The sequence below is a fragment of the Myotis brandtii genome, unplaced genomic scaffold, assembly GCF_000412655.1.
Source record: "Myotis brandtii unplaced genomic scaffold, ASM41265v1 scaffold485, whole genome shotgun sequence".
NCBI classification, from domain to species: domain Eukaryota; kingdom Metazoa; phylum Chordata; class Mammalia; order Chiroptera; family Vespertilionidae; genus Myotis; species Myotis brandtii.
In genome coordinates this window covers 107,188-118,100 of record NW_005368527.1, presented here as the reverse complement: position 1 = coordinate 118,100, position 10,913 = coordinate 107,188, and positions in this window count along the sequence as shown.

Below are 10,913 nucleotides of genomic sequence, written 5' to 3'. Positions count from 1 at the left end.
AGTTTATTTCTGTACTGTCTTGTCTATTTCATTGATCCATATGCCTGTTCTTGTGCCAATACTATTAACTTTTGTAGTATAGTTTGATATCAGGTAGTGTGATACATCCAATATTTTTCTCTCAAGATTGCTGAGGCTATCTGGGGTCTTATTTTTGTTCTATAGTAATTCTTGGAATATTTGTTCTAGATCTGTGAGATATGCCATTGCTAATTTAGTAGAAATTGCATTGAATCTTTATATTGCTTTGGGAAGTTTAACATTTTAATGATGTTAAATCTTCCAATCCATGAACATGGTATATGCTTCCACTTCTTTGTATGTTCTTTAATTTCTTTCTTCAATGTCCTATTATTTTTGGAGTATAGGTCTTTTACCTTCTTGCTTAAATTTATTCCTAAGTACCTTATTTTGTTGTTGCAATGGTAAAAGAGATTCTTTTCTTATTTTTTCTTTTGATAGTTCATTATCTATATATATAAAATGCTAAGTGACTGACTGTCCATCCAACTGTCTGACCAACCAACTGGCCAGTACATATGACGTGCACAGGCAATTTAAAAATACATGTTGACTCTCACATGCACAATACATATAAAGCTCTCGCTGGTGCCAATCACACGCATGTGTTTCGATGTGTCATTGTCTATTGTGAATTTGGTTGACACTTCTATTATAGGGAAAGGTAAATAGTGATATTAAAATATTTCTTCTAATTAATTTCCTTTCAATGTGCATGAATCCATGCACCAGACCAGTAGTTGGTGTATAAAAAAGGCACCAATTCATGAATATTAATTTTGTGTACTGCTACTTTCTCAAATTTATTTATTAGATCTAGTAGTTTTTTGATGACCTCTAAACTTTTCTATGTACAATGTCATGCCATCTGCAAATAATGAGTTTTACTTCCTCTTTTCCAATTTAGATACCTCTTATTTCTTCTTCGTGTCTGATTGCTGTGGGTAGGACTTCTAGTGCTAGGTTGAATAAGAGTGGTGAAAACAGACATCCCCATCTTGTTCCCAATCTTAAGGAAAAATGATTTTTTTTCCCCATTGAGTATGATGTTGTCTGTGGGTTTGTCATATAAAGTCTTTATTATGTTGAGGCATGATCCTTTTATTCTAACTTAGCTGAGAGTTTTATTTTTAATTCATAAATGGGTGCTATATTTTATCAAATTTTTTTCCCCCACTTTTATTAATATAATCATGTGGTTTATAATTTTTTATTTTGTTTATGTGATGTGTCATGTTTATTGATATACTAATATTGTACCAACCTTGTAACCCCAGAATAAATCTCACTTGATCATTGTGTATGGTCTTTTTAATGTATTGCTGGATCTGGTTTGTGAATATTTTGTTGGAAATTTTAGCATCTATGTTCATCAGGGATATTGGCCCATAATTTTCTTTCTTTGTAGTGTCATTATCTGGTTTTGTACTTAGGATAATGCTGGCCTTGTAAAAATAGCTTGGAAATCCTCCCTCTTCTTGAAATGTTTTGAACTAGTTTGAGAAGGAGAAGGATGGGTGTTAGTTTTTCTTTGAATGTTTGGTAAAATTCACCTGTGTAGCCATCTAGTCCAGGACTTTTGTTTGCTGGACGTTGCATGATTACTGCTTCATTTCATTAGATGTAATGGGTCTATTTGGGTTTTCTGATTCTTCCTAATTCAGTTTTGGAAGATTGCAAATTTCTAGGAATTTATTCATATCTTCTAGATTGTCCAATGTGTTGGCATATAGTTGTTCATAGTATTTTCTTACAATCCTTTGTATTTCTGTGGTATCCATTGTTACTTCTTCTCTTTCATTTCTGATTTTATTTATTTGGGTTCTCTCTTTTTTTGAAGAGTCTAGTTAAAGGTTTTCAAACTTGTTTATCTTTTCATAGAACCATTTCTTTTGTATGTTTTTAAGTCTCTGAATCATTTATTTCTGCTCTAATCTTATTTCCTTTCTTCTACTTACTCTGGGCTTTGTTTGTTGTTCTTTTAGGGGTAGGTTTAGATTGTTTATTTGAGATTTTTCTAGCCTGTAGAGGTAGGCATGTAGAGCTATGAACTTCCCGCTCAGGACTGATTTTGTTGTGTCCCATTGATTTGGAGTTGTGTGTGTTTTCATTTCTTTCCAGGTAAATTTTGATTTCTTCCTTGATCTCATTATTAACCCATTTATTGTTTAATAACATGCTATATAGTCTCCATGTGTTTGAATGTTTTTCAGTTTTTAAAAATGTGATTGAAATCTAGTTTCATACCATTGTGGTCAGAGAAGATGGTTGATATGATTTCAATTTTCTTGAATTGGTTAAGATTTATTTTGTGTTCTAACATGTGGTCTATCTTTAAGAATGTCCCATGTGTACTTGAGAAGAATGTATATTCTACTGCTTTGGGATGAAATGTTTTGTAAATAACAATTAAATCCATCTGAACCAGTGCATTGTTTATAGTTGCTGTTGCCTTAATTATCTAAAAGATGTATCCATTGATGTCATTGAGTTGTTAAAATTCCCTACTATGGCTGTATTATTTCAATCTCTATCTTAATGTCCACCAAGACTTTCTTTATATATTTAGGTGATCTTTTGTTGGGTGCATATTCTCTTATTGTATGGATCCCATTAGTATTATGTAGTGACCTTATTTATCTCTTGTTATGGCCTTTGTTTTCAAATCTATTTTTTTCTGATAAAAATATTGCTATCCGAGCTGTTTTTGTTTACATTTGTAGGGAATATATATTTTTTTCATTCCCTTTACTTTCAGTCTGTGTGTATGGTTTGTTCTGAGGTGGTCTCTTGTAGACATCATATATTTGGTTCATGTTTTCTTATCTATTCAGCTACCCTTTGTCTTTTAATTGGAGCGTTTGTTTACATTTAAGGTTATTATTGATAGGTACTTATTTATTACTATTTTATTCTTTATACCTGTGTCCCTCTCTCTCAATTTCTTTTTTTCTTTCTTCCTCTAAAAGCAGGCCCTTTAACATCTCTTGCAATGTTAAGTTAGGTGGTAATAAACTCCTTTAGTTGTTGGTTATTGTTGTTTTTTGGTATAGGAAACTCTTTATTTCACCTTCAATTTTGAACAATAGCATTGCTAGATAGAGTAGTCTTAGATGCAGCTCTTTGCTTTTCATCACTTTGAATATTTCATGCCACTTTCTTCTGGCCTGAAGTATTTCTGTTGAGGACTCAACTGACAGCCTTATGGGAGCTCCTTGGTAAGTAATCATTTTCACTTTCTGCTTTTAAGATTTTCTCTTTGTTTTTAGTATGTCTTAGTATTGGCCTCTTTGGGTTCATCATGATGGAGACTCTGTGATTTCTGAATTTCTGTGCCCTTTTCTTTTGCCAGGTTAGGGAAGTCTTCAGCCATTATTTCTTCAAGCAGGTTCTCTAACACTTGCTCATTATTTTCTCCTGGTATCACTATGAGGAGGATGTTGTTACTCTTGATGTTGTTCCAGAGATCACTTAGACTTTTCTCATTTCTTTTTAAATTTTCTTTTCTTTTTTTATGCCTTGCTGGAGTGCTTGCTGTTATCTTGTTCTTTAAATAATTGATTCAATCCTTTGCTTTATCTAACCTGATATTGATTCCTTCCAGTGTATTCTTCATTTATTTCTGGTTCTTTTTTATGGTGTTTATGTCCTTTATAATGCTTACTATCTCTGAGACCATTAATTCTTTCCTTTGGAACATTGAGCATCCTTATAACTATTATTTTAAACTCTGCATCTGGTATTTTGGTTTCTTCCATTTCATTAGGCAGCGGTTCTCAACCTGTGGGTCGCGACCATCAGAAAACACATATAGCATATCAGATATTTACATTGCGATTCATAAAAGTAGCAAAATTACAGTTATGAGGTAGCAATGAAAATAGGTCACCATAACATGAGGAACTGTATTAAAGGGTCGCGGCATTAGGAAGGTTGAGAACCACTGCATGATTAGGGGCATATTTCTTTGTCTCTCCATATTGTCTGTGTATGAAGTAGATCTGCTATGACTCCCAAACTTCTTATGATGGTTTTATGATGAAGGTGTCTTGTTGGGTTCAGGGCCCAATCTTCTAGATCACCAAACCTCAGTGCTGCAGGAATATTTATTGTGGGTTTTGCACACCACCCTGCTGAAGTTGAGTCTTGAATGCTGTTGGCTTTTTTTGTGGGTGGAGTTTACTATGTATAAGGATAAACATTGATCACAGTGTATGAGTCACTGTGCAGGGGCTTCCCCCTGAGGTGTTGTTCCTGGTAGGGTCTGCTTCCTGTCAGAATCCCACTTTGTTTGTCTAGCTGAACTGAGCTCTGGTGTGGTCTATATCCCACCACTGGTTCTGTTCATTCCGGTCCACTTGGGCAGGGTTCAAGTACAGATTGATGTCAGATGTGTGTAACCAGTCTTGGGCTACCTGTCTGGAGCTACCACACTATTCACTGTATCTGTGTATACTGGGCCTGGGTGTGCATGGGAGAAGCCCACTGTGTATAAGTGTTGGCTTCCTCCAGTTTAGAGCTGGGGGCAAATCTATAAAAGATTTGAGGTCGCCTATGGTCTACCTCCACCTGTCAACTACTCACCTCCCACCGAGGTTGCCTGGTTTTTCTCCAGAGCCTTCCAAAAAAGACTCTAGAGTGGGCCCATATTGGTTGTGACCAACTGACCTTTCCAAAGGTTGTGAGAAAAGTAGGGTAGGGCTTCCAAGGTGAGAAGACAGGGCTAGTGGGTCTCCTACTTGGGGGCCATGTGGTCAAGCACTCAATGAGGGGAAAGTGGCCCCTATTTCAGAGCCAAACCACTCAATCTCTTCCAGAATCTCCAATTCTAGCTTCCCCAAGAGGAGCATGCCATAGGTTCAGGTTCAGTGCAGCAAGTTGTCCCCTCTGCAGGAGCAAGCTCAGCAGGGTTGAGCCACTGAGACTTGAGAGGGCAGATTAAATGAGTCTCTCATTGGGGATTGTGCTGCTGAGTCCTCAGGAAGGGGCCAAGCACTTTCTCCATCCCAGACAATAACCTCTGAGGGTGAAACACTTGTATTGCCCCGGCTCTAAAGTGCATTCCCCTGCCCTACCCTCTCACCCCCTGTGGAACTGAGTTCAACAAGGCAGGGCCACTGAGACTTGGAAGGGCAGATCCAGTCTCCCACTGAATACTATTTCATTATAATACTTCATGTCCTTTATCTATTGATCCATCAGTGGAGGCTTAGGTTGGTTCCATATCTTGGCTATTTTGAATAATGCTGCAACAAACAGGGAGTGGGTGCAGATATATTTATTTTTGATAGTTATTTTGAAACTGGACAACCAATGGGTCCAGGCTGCCTGTCACTACTTGAGCCAATTAAGCCGAGCCAGGGTAGAATCATATATGAGTGTTTATTCCAATAATGCTGGAATATGGGAGAGTAGCAGGTCATCCACAAAATCTGCTCTGCAGCTCCCCCTGCCACCCCCCACCCCCCCCCACAAGCCTGTGGTGCATTTACACAATGGAATACTATGAAGCTGTAAAAAAGAAGGCTCTCTTATCCTTTGAGACAACATGGACAGACCTGGAGAGCATTATGCTAAGTGAAATAAGTCAGTCAGAGAAAGACAAGTATCACATGATCTCATTTATATGTGGAATGTAATGAACTAAATCAGTGGTTCTCAACCTTCCTAAGGCCGCGACCCTTTAATACAGTTCCTCATGTTGTGGTGACCCCCAACCATAAAATTATTTTCGTTGCTACTTCATAACTGTAATTTTGCTACTGTTATGAATCGTAATGTAAATATCTGATATGCAGGATGTATTTAGGCGACCCCTGTGAAAGGGTCATTCGACCCCCAAAGGGGTCGCGACCCACAGGTTGAGAACCGCTGAACTAAACAAACTGACAAACTGATCCAGAGACATGGAAGCATTCAACAGACTGAGGATCCTCAGAGGAAATGGCAGGGGGGAGGGGAGAGAGGGAAGAGATCAACCAAAGAACTTATATGCATATATATATGCATAACCCATGAACACAGATAATAGTGGGTTGAAGACCTGGGGATGAGACAGGAGTGGGGAGGAGAGGGGTCAAAGGGGAAAAAAGGGCCACATCCGTAATACTTTCAACAACAAAGATTAAAAAGAAGAATGGGTATAATGGTTACAGGTTACAGGCAATGAGGGCTCAGGGGGCGCCTCTGGGACTCGATTGTTTCAGCAACAAGGTTGTTAATATTTCCATGATAATAGACAATTCTCAGATAAGGAGAATGGACCACATTCCCCACACTCCAGGTTAACTGCCATGTCCCAGCTGTACAACTCTCAGTTAGGTTAGAATGTGCTTTCTTTAGAATGTAACAATCATGGTTAACAAAGCATGATTAATATTTCTGCCCCTAACATTCCCCACTGCTATCTCTATCATCTCATATATATGAGATTAGTTTTAGGTGAAAAGTCTCATCCTGCTGGACTGCATTTGCTTCCGCCTTGGAAGTAGTTTGTGGGGCTAGAATAAAGTGAATGCAGGATCTAAAAAGAGGAAGACATTGAATACAGCAGCAAATGATCAGATTACAAAAAATAAACAGGATAAAAATTTAAAAGCATTCCCTCAGCCCAGACAGGCTTGGTAGCCAGGAAGTTAACTTGGATAAATAAAAAAAAAAAATCTTTCCCATTGTTTTACCTTGGAGATGGTTTCCCTAATTTGTTGAATGTTGTTTTCTACCAATTGAGAGTTGTCAGAAAGACTAAAACAGCACATTCCTTTGAATTCCTCACAACTGTGGTTATGCTGCCACAGTAAATAATCTAGAGCTGCCCCATTCTCTAGAACTCCTCCCTAACCTGACTCAGCTCTTGATTTATCCCATGGAGAGCCCTGGAAGTGGCATTCATGGCTGTTACCAGGCTACATGCCAGCCAGGTCACTTCTAATTAAGGGACCCTACCATTACTGGCATAACAAAAACGGTCAAAGCAATATAGTCAGCAGGGCTCCACAGGTGGAGGTTATTGTTGCAGTCTGGTGCCACTGCTGTGAGAAGGCCTTTTCTGGTTCAGACCCTGTGATGTTTCTGGAGCATAAAGACAGTCAGTTGTCCTAAGGAATAACCCTTCCCTATCCATCCCCAGTGCTGTTGGCAGGTATATATGAATAAACATATATATGAATAACCCCACATATCAGAAAACAACCAGCTGGCAGTTTGGTATGTCCATTACTATAAGGGAGGGTGAAATAATCAGAACAGTTATATTGTAGTTATTAGATACTGAAAGACAATAACTACAACACCAGATAAAAGTCAGACATTTGCCACAGGAAGCTACTGCAGCAACCTTTAGAGAAAACATCCCTGCATCCTTTTCCCGGACAGTGGGTCCCAACTCATGAAGGTCCCTGTATATGACTTTCTTCTCCAAATGAATATAATCTATAGTAATAAAAGCCTAGGTGGTCCTCATGCCCTCGCATGCTATGCCGCCACAAGATGGCCACCACAAGATGGCTGTGTGCACAGTGGAGGCGGGCCCGGTGGCTGCTCTGCGCACTGAGGCCTGGGGGTCCCGTGGCCCCGCACGCAGAGTGGAGGAGGCCAGTCCTGGTGTCTCTACTGCCTCCCGTGGAGGAGGCGGGTGCCTGCAGAGGAGGCAGGTCTTGGCAGGGGAGGGCAGTTGGGGGCTATTGGGCCAGCAGGGGAGGGCAGTTGGGTGCGATTGGCTGGCAGGGGAGCAGTTAGGCATCAATCAGGCTGGCAGGGGAGCAGTTAGGGGGCGATCAGGCTGGCAGGCAGGCGAGTGGTTAGGAGCCAGCAGTCCTGGATTGTGAGAGGGATGTCAGACTGACGGTTTAGGCCCGATCCCCCGAGGGGTCCCAGATTGAAGAGGATGCCGCCCCCCCCCCCCCCCCGACCCCCGCACAAATTTCGTGCACCAGGCCTGTACTACATAGGTTCCTCCTGAAAGGCAAAAGTCAGAGATATTAAGAACATTTTTGCTAAATACACTCAAATATTTTCATCTCTTTTGAATGGAATTAGTTCTCCTCCAGCCAGACCAGCAGTGGTGAAGAATGTGATTATAACAAATGTTGCCTTTGAAAGACAATGACCTTGAGGTGTTCACTGGGGTCAGTCGCCTATTATCCCCCTTCTGGTGCTCTCTTCACTCTGGTGTGTTGGATCCAGTGCTTTACCCCTGCCGCTTCAGAGCAGTTGGAGTGGTGAGAAGCATGTCCCAGGGTCCCCTCGTTTTTCCTCCAGTTGATGGTTTGGTAATCCAGTTTTCCATGTTTTGAGTAGAACTCTTTCTCCTGCTTCAAAGGGATATGGAGGACCTTGCCCATCATCCTTGCTCTGCTCATGTCTGTCTAACTTCCTACCACATCCCTCCTCAAGAATCTTGGCTCTGGATTCTTTCAGAGAAAAGGAACACAGGTCTCTTCTGTAGCTGCTTCATGCTGAGAAGGGATGAAGTTTTCCTTCAGAGCTAAGAGATCCTTGCTCTCTGTCAGAGGGACAATGAGGCCTGGGCATAGAGGAAGGTGGCAATGGTGTCTAGAGGTGGTATTCCATGAACACGAGTAGGGCTTGTAACCTGATAGAAACAACCTTAAGTCTAAAATTTTGTATTATTGGGTCAAAGATTAGAACAGAGAAAAAATCTTTGAAGACAATTAATTGAATTAGTCTAATATTCACAATTGTGTATTATAGAGTCTATTAAAACACAATTTCCCCCTAAAGTTATCCCATTTTTGTTAAAGAGCCAAATTAAGACTAATTTATTTATTGTATTAAAGTCTAGTTTCAATTTTGCTTGATTGCATGAACACAATAAGAATAGCAATTGATCATATAGGCGTTTAAAAATCTGCTTTGCTGGAATCTCATAATTGAGCTTTAATTAACCCCTCAGGGCAAAAAAGCTGAGCCATCTAACTGCCATCAGGTTTTCCTGCAATCCCTGTGGACTTGGGTGAATTCCTCAAGCTCTGGAGGTCCCCAATGAAGTCTTGAGGTTCCTTCCTTGCCATCTCTCAGGAGAGCAACCTTTGTTCCTTACCTGGAAAGACTGCCATGAACCACTTGATCAAGCAAGGTACCAGGCTTTCTCAAAGGGGCTCTTATTGGCTTCTTAAGGCTTTTTGGTGGCATCCAGAGCCAGGCGTATGTCCCTCTTAGACATGACATCCCAAAGTCTTGGTTAATAAAAGCACAATTGGAAACTGGTCTTATTGAATTAATTTAAAGACACATATTGCCATGACTCATTAAGAATTGCCAAATTCTGGAAGGATAAAGTAGGGAGAAAAATATAAATACCTCAATATTGCTTATCAAAGTATAATTTTCCAAACTGCTTTAAGAAAAGAAACAAATTTCTTTATTCCTGAAAAACAAAAATATGAAAAATAAGCAATACTTTCAACAATAAAATTACAAAAACTATAAATATTTTCAGTTTATTCAGTCCCATAATCAATTTTAGTTTCTCCTGATTTTTCTTGCCAGTGCTTTTATAAATCCAAATACTCTATAGAGTTCTAATAATTTTCATCCAGTTCGAAGGGGATGATCTGAAAATTTATTCTCAGAGATATGTAAGTCTTTTCCATGGATCTCTCAAAAGATGTAACATTTTTGAAAATGCATTTTAACAAAACAGTGACTGTCTCTAAATGACAAGAAGAAATTAAAAATGACAGTTATGAATTTGATTATAATGCAATTGACATAACCAGTATGGAACCCTGTCCTTTGCAAAACACAGTATTTCAGAATAACAATTAGAGTTATAAATGAAAGTATATAAAAATTTATAGACTTGTGGAGATTTTTATGCAATTTCCAGAACATCTATTTAATAATATGCATATATAAATAAAACATAGTTACTTTTTCTATATTTGACAAAGCTTCCCATGTATCTTAAGTATAAAATTTTCCTTCATAAGGAGAGAAAAACAAATCCTTGAGGCATTCCAAGGCCTATTGGAATGACCTAAAGCCAATTCTAGGTCAAGAAAAAGTTTCTTAAAATTCAAACTATGAGAAGGCTGTCAAACTTATTTGAAGGAAAGATCATATATCATTATTATTATGGAACAGTATTAGACTGTGTATTCATTCAAAGTGACAAGAGGGTATTAAACACAAATATAGGCTAGCAAAACTTCAGTTCCCTTGATAAAGAAGATGGCTTTAGTAATCAAGTAACTGATTTATATATTTCAACATATAACCATTACAATAATTTATAGAACTTTTGCTTCCTGGGCAAATACAGGAAAGACGTTTTCCCTTTCAACAGACTAGAAAGGAACTAAACAAATTCTGTATTAGCTTACTTCAGATTCATTTATGTAATTAAATTTATTATTCAGATTACCTATAATTTTCTTTTAAGATTTCTCTTCACAATCCTTCTTTAACTTTCACAAACCTTTCTACAACTTTCACAAACCTTCTTACCCAATCAGAAATAACCAGCTTGAGAACAACTCACTTTCTTTTTTCCTTCAAAATGCATCTCCATACCTCATGCCTTCTATTATCAAAACCACACAACTTTATTCCAATTAATTAGAATTCTTAACTCTTAGGAACCTTAATTTTTAGGTGACAAATAAGTAACATTCCTCAGATTAGCAATACATTTACATTTTTTAAGAGATATAGTTCAAATAGAATACAAGACATTCATTAACAGATTCAAATCCATCCTCTATTCTTTGGAATAAGAAACCCAAAGTAGGCAAACTCAGATTAGTTAATATTTCAGTATCCTGTTATTTCAAAATGCCTAGATATTTAATAATTTTTACTATTTAACCCAGCAGGACTCCAAAGTTTTAAATTACCAAAAACTGCTATTTTTTTTTTTTCCTTTACAA